The sequence below is a fragment of the Saccopteryx leptura genome, chromosome 1 (assembly GCF_036850995.1).
Source record: "Saccopteryx leptura isolate mSacLep1 chromosome 1, mSacLep1_pri_phased_curated, whole genome shotgun sequence".
Lineage (NCBI taxonomy): Eukaryota > Metazoa > Chordata > Mammalia > Chiroptera > Emballonuridae > Saccopteryx > Saccopteryx leptura.
In genome coordinates this window covers 385,901,471-385,917,748 of record NC_089503.1, presented here as the reverse complement: position 1 = coordinate 385,917,748, position 16,278 = coordinate 385,901,471, and the positions used below count along the sequence as shown (strand labels likewise).

Sequence of the window (16,278 nt, the reverse complement as noted above, 5' to 3'; positions counted from 1 at the left end):
CAGCGCAGTGACATTACCCCTGTGTTTCCTCTGCCCCCCCCCTCCTCTACCCCCGGCAGCGCAGTGACATTACCCCTGTGTTTCCTCTGACCCCCCCCTCCTCTACCCCTGGCAGCGCAGTGACATTACCCCTGTGTTCCCTCTGCCCCCCCTCCTCTACCCCTGGCAGCGCAGTGACATTACCCCTGTGTTCCCTCTGCCCCCCCCTCCTGACTCCCAGCCTCAGCCAACAAAGAACTGCTTCCGGTAAAAAGCCAAAGAGATCGTTTTTATCAGGGGGCTGAGCTACAGGAAGACACAGCTCTCCATTTCTCATTTCTTCAAGGGGACCCCAAAACTGTCATCTCATGAGCCTAAGGACAACTCTGGTCCCCTGCAGGTCCCCGAGTGGTGGGAAAAGCCAGTGCCATACAGGGGGTTTGATGGTCCAGAAAGGGGTCGGGAGTAGTCCTGTGCCTCAGTTTCCCCACTTGCAGTTGCGCTGTGGAACGGGGCTGGGGCGGTCCAGGCCTTGTGTGTTCTGGATCTGGCCTCACAAGGGCCTGGCTGGCCAGCGAGGTGACCGGTGGTGGGTCATTGACGTCGTCCTGCAGCTGGTGACGAGGCTCCGGGCCCTGGGCTGCCAGAAGGCCCAGGGAGGGGGAGGCTGTGTGCGGCCCGGCCTGAGGCAGGCAGCCAGGCCACCCGCTACCCACCCTGATGGGCTTCGTGCTTCCGGTGGTGACACTTTTCGCTGTCGTTGCTTAAAAAAACAGACAACCCCCAAACCAAAGCCAGTAGTGATGCCTCTCCTGATCATTTTTCTACTCTTTCTTCCCGAAAGAAAGGTGCTCCCTGGTGCCTCAGAGCCTGGAGTGGGGTGACATACTGCCCTCCCTCGGGCCCACCCTCCCCTGGGCACCTTCCCCCAGCCCCTGATCCCCCCTCATTCTGGCTTTCTCAGCACCAACCCCCAGCCAGTCATTTGTCTTCAGGATTCCTTGGCTCCGCCCCTTTACTCAGCCCTCCCCTCCCCTCCCCTCTCCTTTCAGTCCTTCCCTCCTCTCTTCTGTGCTACCATTCCCTTCCCCCTCCTCTCCCTCCCATTTTCCAGACCTCTCCCCATGTTGCAGATGAGCAAACAGACCCAGAAGAAAGAACTTGTCCGAGGTCGCCTAGCTCATTCCTCTGGGTGGGCAGTGACATTGTGGGTGCTCAGTGCACTATGGCCACTGTTCGCGTCACCTGTATGTAGCCGAGGGGCTGGGCAGGGTCCCTCCGGCCAGGCTGTCCATGCTTCAGTGTCCACCTGGGAAGCCGTGGGTCTGGCTAGACCAAAGCCTTGCTCTGTGGACCAGCAGGATCAACGTCCCCTGAGGGCCGGTTAGAAAGAGCCTCAGGCCCCACAGTATTTCAGCAATATCCCCTGGGAGGTTCATGGGCACTTGAGTCTGTGTTGGGGTGTTTCCGGGGGAGGGTCCCTATCCTTCCAGTCTTGCCTCCGGGAGGGGGAACTGTGCGCCCCGCAGTCATCTGGGGTGTGTGCTGACAGCCACCACAGCTGTCCCTTTTCTTGCACCAGGGAAAGCAAGTCAGAGTCCCCACCGCGCTGCCTGGCCAGAGGGGGCAGCAGAGGGCAGGGCTCAGCTGATTGCCTCTGAGTCCCCTGAGGTTGATCCTGCCCTACTAATTAAGGGCTTGGAGACGCCTGGAGACCATGAGCCGGCGCTGGGGGCTGGGCCCTTCCACCTCCTTCCTGCTGAGCCCCTCTCGGGCAGCCCTGGCCGGGGTCAGGCCCAAAGCTGGGGCAGGATGCCAGGGGGACAGCTGACGGGGGCATCCTGCTTCGTGCTGCCTCCCAGTGCCAGCTGCCCCAGCCCTAGTCCCAGGCCCCAGCTGACCTGGAAGGAGAGGTCATTTGTCTCCCGGGAGCCTGCGGAGAGGGCTGCTCCCAGCCCCTGAGGTCGGGACACGAGGGCTGGAAGGGGCAGCTATCTTCTCATCCAAATCCTTCATTTGACAGGAAGAAACAGGTCCCGTGAGGGGAAGAGACTTAGCTAAGGTCACAGAGCTTCATCTCTGGAGGGCCAGCTAATTGAGGTGTACATGGAATTTTTTTTTTGTACTCTTCCAAAGTGAGGGGGGGGGAGGAGGCAGGCAGACAGACTCACTCATGCGCCCAACCGGGATCCACCCGGCATGCCCACCAGGGGGCGATGCTCTGCCCATCTGGGTTGTTGCTCTGTTGCACCCAGAGCCATTCTAGCGCCTGAGGCGGAGGCCATGGAGCCATCCTCAGCGCCCGGGCCAACTTTGCTCCAATGGAGCCTTGGCTGTGGGAGGGGAAGAGAGAGACAGAAAGAAAGGAGAGGGGGAGGGGTGGAGAAGCAGGTGGGTGCTTCTCCTGTGTGCCCTGGCCGGGAATCAAACCCGGAACTTCCACACGCCGACTGGCACTCTACCGCTAAGCCAACTGGCCAGGGCGACATTTCAAACAGGATGTAAGTGCTCAGCTTCCAAATCCTGGTCTCACCTCTTTCACCTCCCCCCACTCACCTCTTTCTCTTACCTCCTGTGGCAGTTTAATGCAGCTCCTCCCACTGAAAGGTAGGGGTGGCGACTAACTCCCCCCCCACTCCCTACCCCTTGATTGGGGCAAGGCTTGACAACTCGATTGACAGTCGAAGGCAATAAACATGAAGTTCTGGGACTTGAGGCTCCACCGTGAGCCTCGCGGCTTCCACCTTGGTTCCCTGCATGTCTTGCTCTTGTCACCCAGCTGCCGTGTCCTGAGATGCCCAGGGAGCCCCAGGACAGCCTGTGTGAAGAGGCCCAGGACCTCCGCCACCAGCCCAGGCTGAGCTCCCAGCCGCCCTCACACACACCTCTGTGAAGGAGTCGTCGGGAAGTGGCTCCAGTAGCTCCAGTCGAGCCTCCCCGGCCGATGCCACATGGAGATGGGCTTTCCTGGCAAGCCCTGCCAAACCGCAGACTCGGGAGCTAAAACAAAAGGACTGTCGTTGTTTTAAGCTACCAAGTGTTGGGGGTGGTTTGCGGTGTAGCAAGAGATACCCTGAACCCAATCTGTCAACAGATCTCAGCTCTGCCTGCTAAATATATCCCGATTCCAACCTCCATCATCTCCTGCTTGGAAGACAACGATGGCCTAATGGATCTCCCTGCCTCTGGCTGGCTCCTTGCCTGCTGCAGTCTGTTCTCCTGCTAAAACCCAAGTCCGATCACACCTTCTGCTCAAACTTTTGCGGGCTTCCCGACTCACTCAACTGTTCTGCAGGATCTGATGCCATTTACCTTCCTGTCCTCGCCTACACCTCCTCTCTCCTTGGCTTCCTCCATGGGAGACACTGGCCTTGTAAGTTTACATACTTCTGCCCCAGGGCCTTTGCACCTGCTCATGGAGCCTGCAGCACACTGCCTGTAGATATCCTGCTAGCGCACTCCCTCATTTCATTTAGATCTCCAGTCAAATCTTTGCAGAGAGACTTGCCTGAGAAAGCAGCATTTCTATCCCTCCCCAAACCCCTCCTCTGTGACTGTACATTTTCCCGTGGCACTTTGCCCTGACACTCTATCTGTTCACTGTGTTATCTCGCTCTCCTGGCCAGAACACAGGCTCCTTGACTACCTGCCACCCAGCTCAGCATCCGGCCTGCAACGGGTGCTCCATACAGATCTGTGGAGTGAGCGCCGCGGACCCGCACTGGCCGGGAGCCCTGCGGGCCTGGGCGCTGCCAGTGCTCTGCGAGAGCCCTCGCGCCTTTCTCCTGCACCTGCTGTGGGCTTCCGGCTCCAGGCAAAGGAGGGAGCACAGTGGGGCTCCAGGCCACGCTGCCCTGGGGTCCTCCAGCCTCCTCAGCACGCAGCAGCCTCAGGCCTCGCTCACACCTGCCCCTGCGCCTGGAGCGGCTTTCTCCGAGTTCTGCTGCGTGTTGACATCTCACCTGGTTGTCTAGGCTCAGCTCTCTGCGTCATTCTCCTGCCACCTCCCCCACCAGGAGTCTGCTCAGATGGCCATTTGGATGTTCACCAAGGCTGTGGGGACCAGCAAGAGCGAGAGGCTGGGTGCAGAGTGAGACCAGGCCAGGGTCCCTAGTGAGCCCCACGCAGAGGTCTCGGGTGGCTGTGGTCAGGCAGGTGCCTATGCTCCTCCACGGAGAGCTCAGCCTCGCCCCAGCCCCGCCCCAGCCCCGCCCCAGCCCCGCCCCTCCGAGCCCCAGCCCCGCCCCTCCGAGCCCCAGCCCCGCCCCGCCGCGCCCCTCTGAGCCCCAGCCCCGCCCCTCTGAGCCCCAGCCCCGCCCCGCCCCTCCGAGCCCCAGCCCCGCCCCTCCGAGTCCCAGCCCCGCCCCACCCCGCCCCTCCGAGCCCCAGCCCCGCCCCACCCCGCCCCTCCGAGCCCCAGCCCCGCCCCGCCCCGCCCCTCCGAGCCCCAGCCCCGCCCCGCCCCGCCCCTCCGAGCCCCAGCACCCTTTCTCCCCTAACCTCCAGGTGGCATCCTCTCACCTGGAGACCGTGCCGGGCCCAGAGGACACTCTCCCAGGCCCCACTTGGGACCGCAGCCGTGCCTCTTCCCTGGAGAGTCCCACGTTTGCATCTCTGACATCCTCCCTGCTCACCGCTCCCCCGCCCGCAGTTTTATTGAGAAATAACGCACATACATCACTGTGGAAGTTTACAGCACGGTGGCTAAATTTCATATATTGTGAAATGGCGACTGTTGGGCTCGGATTCAGGGCCCCTTATCAAAACCTCAGTTGGCTGACCTGTGGTGGCACGGTGGGTAGAGCGCTGACCTGGAACTCTGAGGTTGCTGGTTCGAGACCCCGGGCTTGCCCCATCAAGGCACACATGAGAAGCAACTACTACGAGTTGGTGCTTCTCACTGTGTCCTCCACCTGCTTTTCTCTCCTCTCTCTCTAAAAATGCCTAAATATAATTAAAAACAAAAACAGCCCATCAGTTATCCAGGAGAAACTTGAAGTGATTTGGCTCCCGGGCAGTTCCCGTAGCTCTGCTCCCATCCGGTATCCAAACACACTGTTGCTTAGTGACCAACATCGCCACGCCCAGGGCTCCCCATCAAAGCTGGCCACCCGGCTAACACTGGGCACTAACCAGCGGTGGGATTCAGCCAGTTCGCACCGGCTGAGTTAGGCGACTGGCTGTTAAAATGGCACTCACCATCAGGGTTCTGTCTAAGGTGGGTGCCTGGGCAGCCGCCCAGTGTGGAAATCACAAATTTACATTCCTTACTCTTTTTTAACGTCCACCTGCACAACAGCATATTCTAAGCACCTGTAGTCATGTTCAACCGGTCCATAGGTGAAAAAATTGCACGTGAGGACGCCAATCAAGAAGCAATTTGGAAATACCTTCAATAACAGTTTTAATTGTATTTTTGGTCAGGTGTTATTTAATATCTTTTCATTAATACTTTAAAACTCTTATAACATAATTTAGTTAAGTGTACCTCTTTTTATTGTTCTTATTTAAGTATTAAATGCACGAAATAATAAACTACCTTTCAGTATATCATTTTTTTAGACTTGAAACAGTCATTAGGGCAGAGAACCGGCTGTTACATTATTATTATTTTATTATTTTATTTTTTATTTTTCTGAAGCTGGAAACGGGGAGAGACAGTCAGACAGACTCCCACATTCGCCCGACCGGGATCCACCCGGCACGCCCACCAGGGGCGATGCTCTGCCCCTCCGGGGCGTTGCTCTGCCGAGACCAGAGCCACTCTAGCGCCTGGGGCAGAGGCCAAGGAGCCATCCCCAGCACCCGGGCCATCTTTGCTCCAATGGAGCCTTGGCTGCGGGAGGGGAAGAGAGAGATAGAGAGGAAGGAGGGGGGGTGGAGAAGCAAATGGGCGCTTCTCCTATGTGCCCTGGCCGGGAATCGAACCCGGGTCCCCCTCACACCAGGCCAACGCTCTACCGCTGAGCCAACTGGCCAGGGCCTGTTACATTATTTGACTCCCACCACTGGCTCTAACCTTACACACACCTGAAGCCCCAGACACCACCAGGGTCTCAGCTCCTCTGTTCGCAGGTGCATGAACACACTGCTTATAAAACTGACCAGGCCTTGTGCGTCCCCCGTTTGGAGACCTAACCACGCCCACTATAGGTTCAGCTGACATCCGTCTCCTCAGCTACAGTGAAAACAAAAGAAAGAAAAAAGAAAAGAAAATGCGCTCCTTGTGACGAGAATGAGTAGGATTTCTTCTCACCAGCTTCCCCGTTTTTCCGGCAGCTGTGTCCACTGTAGGCATCACGTGGTACACTACCCGCCCAGCACTGACTCATCTTACACCTGGGAGTTTGTACCTTTGACCACCTTCCTCCAATTCCCCCTCCTCCCACCCTCCACCGCTGGGAACCACAAGTCTGATCTCTTTTTCTATTAATTTTTTTTTTTTTTTTAAGATTCCACATTTAAGTGAGATCATCTAGTGTTTGTCTTTCTCTGACTTATTTCTCTTAGCATAAGGCCTTCAAGGGCAGTCCACGCTGTCGCAAATGGTAGGATTTTCTTATTTCTTTAAGGCTGAATAACATCAGCTCCTTTTAATATTTAGACTTCCGAGGCACGGTTGTGGCAGCCGGCAGATGAGGTCTGCAGGGCACTGGAAGCCAACCTTGGCCCTGAGCCTCTGAAAACAATCTCCCGTTTGACTCCAGAACCAGGTTCTGTTTCATCTGCCCGCCGGAGGCCGTGGGAGGACCTCAATCCTGATGCTGGGGGCGAAAACCTAATGCAGGAGGTGTTGGGAGATTGTCAGCGTCAGTCCCCTGCAGTCCCTGCCTCTGGCGGAGAGGGGCGTCCCCTTCAGGTGGGTGCAAAGAACTGACCTCATCCCACCTAAGATACCGTTCATTTAAATGTAACCACTGTGGCCCCGGCCTGGTGGCTCAATGGGTAAAGCGCCCTGCTGGGGCACCAGAGGCTGGAGGGTGGCCAAGAAACCCCAGGAGACCCTTCCCAGGCTGTGGGTCCTCTGAGGCACGAGGGAGCTCCGAGGGCTGCCCTGGGCATGCGCTCCAGGTCACCCCAGCTCCCTGCCCACCCAGAGTCAGAGGTGGCAGCAGATACGAGGACAATGGCAGCGGCAGGGGATGCAGGTGGAGCCCAGGTGGTGGGGCGCAGGGATAGTTGATAGGTGATACCTGCTGGGGGAGCTCACCTGTGACTGGGGGCAGTGCAGGCCCCCTTCCTATGTGCAGAGGAAAGCGTATTTGAACCACATAAAAGGCCACGTTGGACACTGTGTAGGTCTGTATACAACTACATGCATACATCCATGAACGCATGCGTGCAATCCATGTGTGTGCACGGAGGTATGGAAATGCTTATGTGGGCTTGTACCTGGCACATAGCACGTGGTTAGGAGTGTGCTTGGATGAGTGTGAGCAGGTAGGTGTGAGTGTGTGCAGACAGGCCCATGTGTTCACCAGTGTGCCCGTGCGCATACAGACAACTCACGGAGGCCGTTCACCCTGTGTGCCACCTCCCTCGCCAGCTCCAGCCTCCCTTTCCCTCAGAGCCTCTGCCTGAGCTGTGTCAACATCAGCTGCTTCTCCTTACGTCTCAGCCTCCTCCAGGAAGCCTTCCTTGGTGAAGCCAACACAAATTCCAAACCATTCTTTCTTTCTTTCTTTCTTTCTTTCTTTTTTTGGTATTTTTCCGAAGTTGGAAACGGGGAGGCAGTCAGACAGACTCCCGCATGTGCCCGACCGGGATCCACCCGGCACGCCCACCAGGGGGCGATGCTCTGTCCATCATGGGGCGATGCTCTGCCACTATCAGAGCCATTCTAGCGCCTGAGGCAGAGGCCACAGAGGCATCCTCAGCGCCCGGGCAAACCTTGCTCCAATGGAGCCCTGGCTGCAGGAGGGGAAGAGAGAGACAGAGAGGAAGGAGAGGGGGAGGGGTGGAGAAGCAGATGGGCACTTCTCCTGTGTGCCCTGGCAAGGAATCGAACCCGGGACTCCTGCACGCCAGGCCAACACTCTACCACTGAGCCAACTGGCCAAGGCCCAAGCCATTCTTTCTTGTCGTAATGTGTTCTCACCAAGACGATTTACTTGTAGGCTTGGCTCTCTGTATTTGCTTGTGTCCCCATCAGCCTGGGAGCTTCCCAAGAGTAAGGTTGTGTCCCCATCATTAGTCAGGGAGGTTCCCAAGCGTGGAAACGGCCTCTCCCATCAGGCCACAATCTCCCCAAGATGGGACAGGCCTCCTTCTTACTTTGTCTCCCAGATTGGGATCCATAAACCCCGAGAGAAGGCGGGGAGCTGGGAAGCACACAGCCGGCACCAGTCCCTTCCGGGATGACCTGCGTGGGCGCCCCAACAGAGTGAGCCCCGGGCCAGGTGTCGGAGCACCTGGATTTCCATCTTGACTCAGTGTGACTTGGGGAAATTTTAGTTTTCTGGGCTCCGGGTACCTCAGCTGTAATGTGAGGGGCTAGATGGGTGGCCTAGGGCACCTCACAGTCCTGCCCTCTGCTTCCACAGCCCTGGTGACACCCAGTCTCCCGAGGTCCTGGGCAGCCCTTTGTCACCCCCTGACCATGGTCCACCTGCCTACCCCCACTTTAAGCGCGTCGGCTGGCCTGGCTCCCTCAGCCACGCGGAGGGAACGAGGGGGTCAGTGGGCCGCATGTCCTGGGTTATTACATTGAATAAGCTGACAAAAGCCATCAGAAGATAAATCGTTTACCAGGAGATTAAAAACCAGTGAGTGGCTGGGCTTCTGACCCAGAGTCTCCGCGTTTTTTAATTTAATATTTTCTGCTGCTCAAATCACAACATTCTAAAATGATAAAAAGTAGCTGTGTTTGCTCAAGGGTTTTTATCATTAATTGATTTGGCTTAAGTTTTCCCATAAGCTGTATCTTTTGGAACATGCTTCTCCCATTAAGCCTCTAGACTGGGAGAGAAGGGGAGATGTGAGCCAGTGGGGGGGGGGGGGCAGAAGCAGGTGCTGAGGGACACCAGGGCAAGCATCTCCCCCCAGGTTGGCAGGAGCCCAGGTGGAACTTGTCCGTCTTGCTGCCCCAGCGCCAGAAGCAGGCTTCTCCATAGCCTCAGTCTGCAGGGCCAGAGCCTGCGCGGTCTCCTCCGACCCTGGGCCAGCCAGAGCCTGCTGGTCGCCCTGCAGGAGGCTGACACCCACCCCTCGGCTAGGAGGGGAGATTTCTGGCCCAACTGCCCACGTTGGCGCCATTCGGTAGAATCCAGAGCTGCGCCTGGGCCCCCTTCACTCCTCATCTCCTTCGGGACCCTGTCCTGGGGAGGAGCAGATCACTGACCAGCTTCCCACGGTGCCCTGATAGCAGCTGGGCGGGGCTTTAGGCTGGGTGATTACAAAGGCCTTCGGGGAAGAGAGGCACTTGTACCTAAGATTTAAAAATGAGTAAGGCTTAAATATATCAGCATGTCCGGCTCAGAAGGCAAACACCGCAGTGGGGGAGTGGACGAAGGCACTTTCAGAAGAGGACACTGGGTGGGACACAAACAGACGATGACCGCATAAGATCACAATCCTCCCGGTTGCAGTGACGCAAATAAAACCATCTCTGTCAGGGATGCAGGAAGCGAGGACTGCCACTCACTCTTGGCACGGCGAGTTAGGGGCACACGTCAGCAGCACCTGGTCAAGATGTGCTGAGTGTGCCTGTGACCAGGCACCACACGGCGGGTGTCAGTCCCTGGAGAGGGCTTCGCTCGTGTGTGCGAGGAGCTGTGGCATTTATGGGAAAAATATATTGCAACTAATGTCAGCGTTTTTAAACCAGAGGAACGATAAATAAAGTCTGGGATACTCAGAAACGGAATTCGTGACAGCAATTAAAATTACTAATGTCACACGGGCCCTGTCACTGGTTGGCTCAGTGGATAGTGTCAGCTCAGCATGCGGATGTCCTGGGCTCTACCCGCTGTCAAGGTGCACATGAAAAGTGACCGTCTGCTTCTCCCCTTTCCCTCTCCCCCTCGTCTCCCTCTTCCCCTCTCGCAGCCAGGGGCTCAGTTGGTTTGAGTATCAGCCCCGGCGCTGAGGATAGCTGGGTTGATTCTAGCATGGGCCCCAGACGGGGGTTGCCAGGTGGATCCCAGATGGGGTGCAGGCTGGAGTCTGTCTATCCCCACCCCTCCTCTCACTTAAAAAAAAAAAGAAGTAATTTCACATGTTATCCAGATGGATTAAGTGCATAAAAATAGTATTGGTTAAAAAAGCAAGTTGCAGCAAGTCTCATACTATTTATTAAAATGTGAAAACGTACAAATAGTATGTTACTTAGGCATACGTGTGTAGGTAATAAATGTTTTTTTTTGTTTGTTTGTTTGTTTTTTGCATTTTTCTGAAGCTGGAAACAGGGAGAGACAGTCAGACTCCCGCATGCGCCCGACCGGGATCCACCCGGCACGCCCTCCGGGGCGTCGCTCTGCCCCGACCAGAGCCACTCCAGCGCCTGGGGCAGAGGCCAAGGAGCCATCCCCAGCGCCGGGGCCATCTTTGCTCCAATGGAGCCTTGGCTGCGGGGGGGAGGGGAAGAGAGAGACAGAGAGGAAGGAGGGGGGGTGGAGAAGCAAATGGGCGCCTCTCCTGTGTGCCCTGGCCGGGAATCGAACCTGGGTCCCCCACACGCCAGGCCGACGCTCTACCTCTGAGCCAACCAGCCAGGGCCGTAATAAATGTTTAAGCTCATGCAGGGCGAAGATACTAACTTAGAGTGGCTGCCTTTGGAGGGGGAGGAGCTACGCGAGGGAGTGGGGGGAAGTACACAAAGGATTCCAACCGCATGCACCACGCTTTATTTCTTCAACGGTGGCCTAAAGCAACAGAAGCTAAAATGGGGCTATTGTGTGTGTGTGTGTGTGTGTGTGTGTGTGTGTGTGTTATGTATTTGTGTGCTTTTCATGTGCATGTATAAATATTTTATTGAAGTATACTTGGCATATAACATTATATTAGTTTCAGGTGTACAACAAATAATTCAGTATTTTTAGATATTGTGACATGATCACTACAATAAGTCTAGTTAACATCCACCACCACACACAATTACACATTTTTTTTCCCCTGTGATGAAGACTTTAAAGTTCTAGTCTCTTAGCAACTTTCAAATATACGATACGGCAGCATGAACTGCACTCACCATGCTGTACACTGCATCGATCGGACTGATTCATCTCACAGCTGGAAGTGTGTGCCTTTCGCGCACGGCCCTCCGCCCGCTCTGCCAGCCCCACCCCACCCTCCACCTCTGCCAATCACCAGTCTGTTCTCTGTATCTCCGAGCTTTTTTGGTTTTATTTTTTAGACCTCATATATAAGTCAGATCATACGGTGTTTGTCTTTCTCCATCTCACTCCAGTTAGCCTCATGTCTTCGAGTTCCATCCATGTTGTCACGATGGCAAGATTTTATTCTTTAATGGCTGAATAATGTGTGTGTATGTGTGTGTGTGTGTGTGTGTACACAATGTTTTCTTTATGTAGTCATTCATCAACTGGCACTTAGGTTGTTTCCGTCATATGTTTTGAATGTCTTGTTGTTCACTTAACATGTTATGAGCATGAATACATGATTTTTAATGGCTGCATGGCACCCCTCCTCCCAAAAGGGATGCACCGTAATTTATGAACACATAGGTGGTTACACATATAGGTTTCTATATTTCTCACATTGCACTGACTGTCCTCATACAAATTAATTCCTTCGGGCAGAAAACTGAAATTACTGGGTCAAAGATTTGAGCGATTTTGAAGGCTCTAATAATTACTGAGTGAAAGTGTTAGCTGGAACCTTTGGGTTGCAAGCAACAGAAAACGAGTTCCAACTGGTTTAAGTAAGAAGGCTGCACGTGTTGGTTTGTGTTGTTGAAAAGGCAGGGAAGGAAGGTTACCTCCCAGGGTGATCTAACGCCCTCAGATCTCTGCCACCCTCGCCCCTTCCCCTCCACCCTCACCTCTGCTTCCCTCCAAGTCACCTTCTCCACGGGTGCCCCCTCCTCAGGGCTGGTGGGGCGTGGTGGCCCCCAGAAGCTCCTGGCCCCCGTTGTGGTCTGCCACAGACTACACCACACTGGTGCCTTCAGACAACCGAGTGCATTCCGTCACAGTTCCGAGGGACAGAGTCTGAAACCAAGCTGCCGGCAGACCACACTCCCTCCTCCAGTGGCTCTGGGAAATATACACTCCCTGCAGTGGTGGGATTCAGCCGCTTCACACCGGTTTGGCAGCACTGACATCTAAATTTTTGAGTCCGATGAACCGGTTGTTAAAATGGCTCTTGTCATCAGGGTTCTCTCTAAGGTGAACGCCTGGGCAGCCGTCCCATGTGGAAATCACAAATTTACAGTCCTTCCTCTTTTTTAACGTTCGTCTGCACAACAGTGTATTCTAAGTGCCCATAGTCATGTTCATTCCGTCCATAGGTGAAGGAATGGGATCCTACTGCTACAGTGAAGAGATGTTAAGGATAAATCACACAGCCAATGATGCTTGGATAAAAGCGAAGAAAATTGCAAGTGAGGACGCCAATCAAGAAGCAATATGGAAATATCTTCAATAACAGATTTATTGTGGGTTTTTTTTTGGTCAGGTATTATTTTCTATTTTTTCATTAATATTTTAAAACTCTTTCTTATAACATAATCTAGTTTTGTATACCTCTTTGATTGTTCTTATTTAAATATTAAATGCATGAAATAATAAACTACCTTTCGGTATATCGTTTTCTATACTTAGAACGGTCATTAGGGCAGAGAACCAGTCGTTGAATTATACTGCTCACAAAAATTAGGGAATATTTCAAAATGAATATGAAGTGATTAAAAAAAAGAAGCATTTGATTTTTTTTATTAAACAAGAACATCGGAAAAGCAAATGACAAGTCAAAGAAAGTTGTCTGATTATGCAAATGAGATGGAAAACCAACTTTTATTTCATTGGTGAAAATGCACTACACAAAAGGCTGACAGTACCTCTGCACGGTCCCCAATCCCCTAGTTTCTGTGAGCAGTGTATTTGACTCGCACCATTGGTTCCCTGCCTCTGACAGCTTCTGGGGACGGTCAGCACTTCCCGCCTGTGGCTGCATCTTTCTCCTTGGTCACCCCCGCCCCGTGTGTCTGGTCTCTCTTTTAAGGATGCCTGTGATGGCAGTTAGGGTCCTCCCAGGTAACCCAGGATATGCTTCTTCCCTCAAGATTCTTAACCACATCTTTTTAATATATAGAGTAATACTCTTTTTAAAAAAAAAGGTTTCACGTTCAATAATCGCACTGTCTCCAAATACAAAAAACAATTACAACTCAACTCAACCCAGATGCTTGGGTGCAAAGGGGCAGGAAACTGAGACTTCGTGTAAGGAGTTTATTGAAGACACTTCTGTGGCTTTGTTTGTGGTGCGTTCTGTTTTGAGGGTGTGGCTCATTGCCTGCACTCAGCAAAAAAATGGTTTTCTTGATGAAGTAGTAACAGTCAACCTGTTACTTCTAAAAATTAAAAAAAAGGTATAATTACATAAAAAAGATGTCACTGCTGCCTCATTCCACATTTTGTTTTATAAAACACTTTTATTGTTTTTTTCTCTTTTGCTGAAGTGAGAAACAGGATGGCAGGAGACAAACTCCTGCATGAACCCGATTGAAATCCACCCGGCATGCCCACCAGGGGGCGATGCTCTGCCCATTGCTCCATTGAAACCGGAGCCTTTCTAGCACCTGAGGCAGAGTCTATGGAGCCATTCTCAGCACCAGGGCCAACTTTGCTCCAATGGAGCCTTGGCTGCAGGAGAGGAAGAGAGAGACAGAGAGAAAGGAGAGGAGGGGAGGGGTGGAGAAGCAGATGGGCGCTTCTCCTGTGTGCCCTGGCCGGGAATCGAACCCAGGACTTCCACACACTGGGGTCTACCACTGAGCCAACTGGCCAGGGCCTATAAAACAGTTTTTTAAAGTTTTTGAGTTTTGCCTGACCTGGAGTGGCACAGTGGAGGGAGCGTCAACCTGGAATGTGGAGGTTGCCGGTTCGAAGCCCGGGGCTTACCCACTCAAGACACATACAGGGAGCAACTACGAGTTGATGCTTCCCGCTTCTCTCCCCCTTTCTTTTCCTCTAAAACCAATAAATGAAATTTTTTTTTTTTAAAGTTTTGAGGATTTGGGTTTTTTTTTTTGTTTGTTTGTTTTTTTAAATTCAGAGAAATAGACAGTAAAACAGCTCCTGGACGGATTTACAACCCACTGCCTGAGGGTCTGGGAAGCGGAGGGGCTGGAGCCGGGCTGGGGCGGGGCAGGGAGGTTCTAGTTATACGAGGCCATGGCAACAGGGGTGTCACCCTCTTCTGTGGGAGGCCGGGAGGATGGCCCCTCCCACCCTCTCGGTGCTGGAATACCCCCATCCCTGCTTTTCTTCAGCTGGCCTCTTGCAACTCCGCCATGGCTGTCTGTCTTGAGCTGAGAAGCTTCTGGCGGGAGGACGCTGCTGGGGGCTCTTGCTTCATCTCGTCTTCACTGCCCCCCGCCCACCGTGCCCCCCGGGCATCAGGCTTGCTGCTCTGCACTTCCAGCGCTCCCTGGACCTGGTCCCTGGTGTGATGACCCGGTACCACAGAACTGGCTCTGCCTGGTGATACTGTATGTCTCCTTGCCAGGGTTCCAGGGTCATCCTCCGGCCAGCTCAGCCTCCAGGCCGTGAGAGTCCAGCCGGGGCACTGCGGCTGCTCCCGCGTCCCGCACCGTCCAGTGACGCTCATTCCTGGCCGGCCTCTGGGGCTCCGTCTCCCTCAAACCATGAGGTGAGGGGGTGAGGGGGACGGCCCCCACTCCAATGGCGGTGGCCATTTACTCTTTTCTTTTTTTAAAGAGTATAATAGCAACAGCTATTTTACTTTATTTTTAGAATTAATTTATTTTTTAATACTCATTGACATAAAGTATTATGGTAATTTCAGGTGTGCAACATAGTGACTTAAATATATACCTCACAAAGCGATCACCACAATAGGTCTCTTGGCACCATATATGGTCATTAGGATATTATTGACTATATTCTCTATGCTGTGCTTTTACATCCTCATGACTATTTAGAATGGGCAGTTTTGCCTGACTGGGGGTGGGGGTGGGGGGTGGTCAAGTGGATAAGGCGTGGACCGGAAGTGCTGAAGTCGTGGTGTGAAACCCCGAGGTCGCTGGCTCTGAGCAGGGGGCTCATCGGTGTGAGATTGCTGGCTTGAGCCAGGGAATCATCCACATGATGCCAAAGATCGCCAGCTTGAACCCAAAGGTCACTGGCATGAAAAGCCCAAGGTCGCTGGCTTGAGCAAGGGGTCAAGGCCCTAGGAGAAACAAGGCGCAACTCAAATGAAAGCAACTCCGAGTTGATGCTTCTCACCCTCCCCTTTCCTCTCTCATTCTTTCTCAACAACAGAAAGCCTGGCAGTTTGTATGTAATCCCTTTCCCTTTTCCATCCCTTCCCTACCCCTCCCTTCTTGTGATCATTAATTTGTTCTCTGTATCCGAGTTTGTTCCTGTTTTGTCTTGTTTTTCAGATTTTACATGGAAGTGAAATCATATGGTATTCGCTTTTCTTCGTTCAGTTTATTTCACTTAACATAATATTCTCCATCTGTATTATCTTCAATGGCAAGATATATATATATATTTTTAAAATATCCGAGTAATCTTCCACTGTATATATGCACTACAGCTTTATCCACTCATCTATCTATGGACCCCTGGGTTGAGTGTCATCTTGGCTATTGTAAATAATGTTGCAGCAAACATACGGATTTATAAAACTTTTTAAATGAAGTGTTTTCATTTTCTTTGGATAAATACCCAGAAGTGGAATGGCTGGGGCTTACGGTAGCTTCATTTTTTATTTTTATTTTTTGAGGAATCTCCATACTGTTTTCCATAGTTTCCGCACCAATTCACATTCTCACCCACAGTGCGTGAGGGTTCCCTTCACATCCTCTTCAACACTCATTATTGTGTTTTGACGATATTGTATTTTTGTGTGTCTGTTGCTTATCTGTATGTCCTCTCTGAAAAAAATGTCCATTCATGTCCTCTGCCCATTTTTAAATTGGATTGTTTGTTTTTAATGCTGAGTTGTATGAATTCTTTATATATTTTGGATATTAGCCCTTTAATGGGAGGTATTTGCAGGTAACTTCTTACGTTCAGGAACTTGCCCTCTCATCCTGTTGATGGTTTCCTACAATGGACAAAAGTTTTAGTTTGATGGAGCCCCTCCCCC

The 16,278-nt window shown here is 52.9% G+C and overlaps 1 long non-coding RNA gene across 5 annotated transcripts; it reads right to left on the bottom strand.

Moving 5' to 3' along the window:
- Positions 1 to 246: 246 nt before the first annotated feature.
- LOC136389606 (uncharacterized) lies at positions 247 to 5,348 on the bottom strand. 5 transcript variants are annotated; one of them, XR_010748324.1, is made up of 5 exons: positions 5,251 to 5,348; positions 4,761 to 4,923; positions 3,942 to 4,111; positions 1,127 to 2,979; positions 247 to 742 (listed from the first exon to the last, which is right to left on the bottom strand). It is a non-coding gene; the product is annotated as an uncharacterized lncRNA (long non-coding RNA). The 5 variants fall into 5 exon arrangements; XR_010748322.1 differs by lacking the exons at positions 4,761 to 4,923; positions 5,251 to 5,348 and adding an exon at positions 4,501 to 4,566 and having other exon boundaries at positions 1,127 to 2,768; positions 2,865 to 2,979; XR_010748323.1 differs by lacking the exon at positions 5,251 to 5,348 and having other exon boundaries at positions 4,761 to 4,976.
- Positions 5,349 to 16,278: the final 10,930 nt, after the last annotated feature.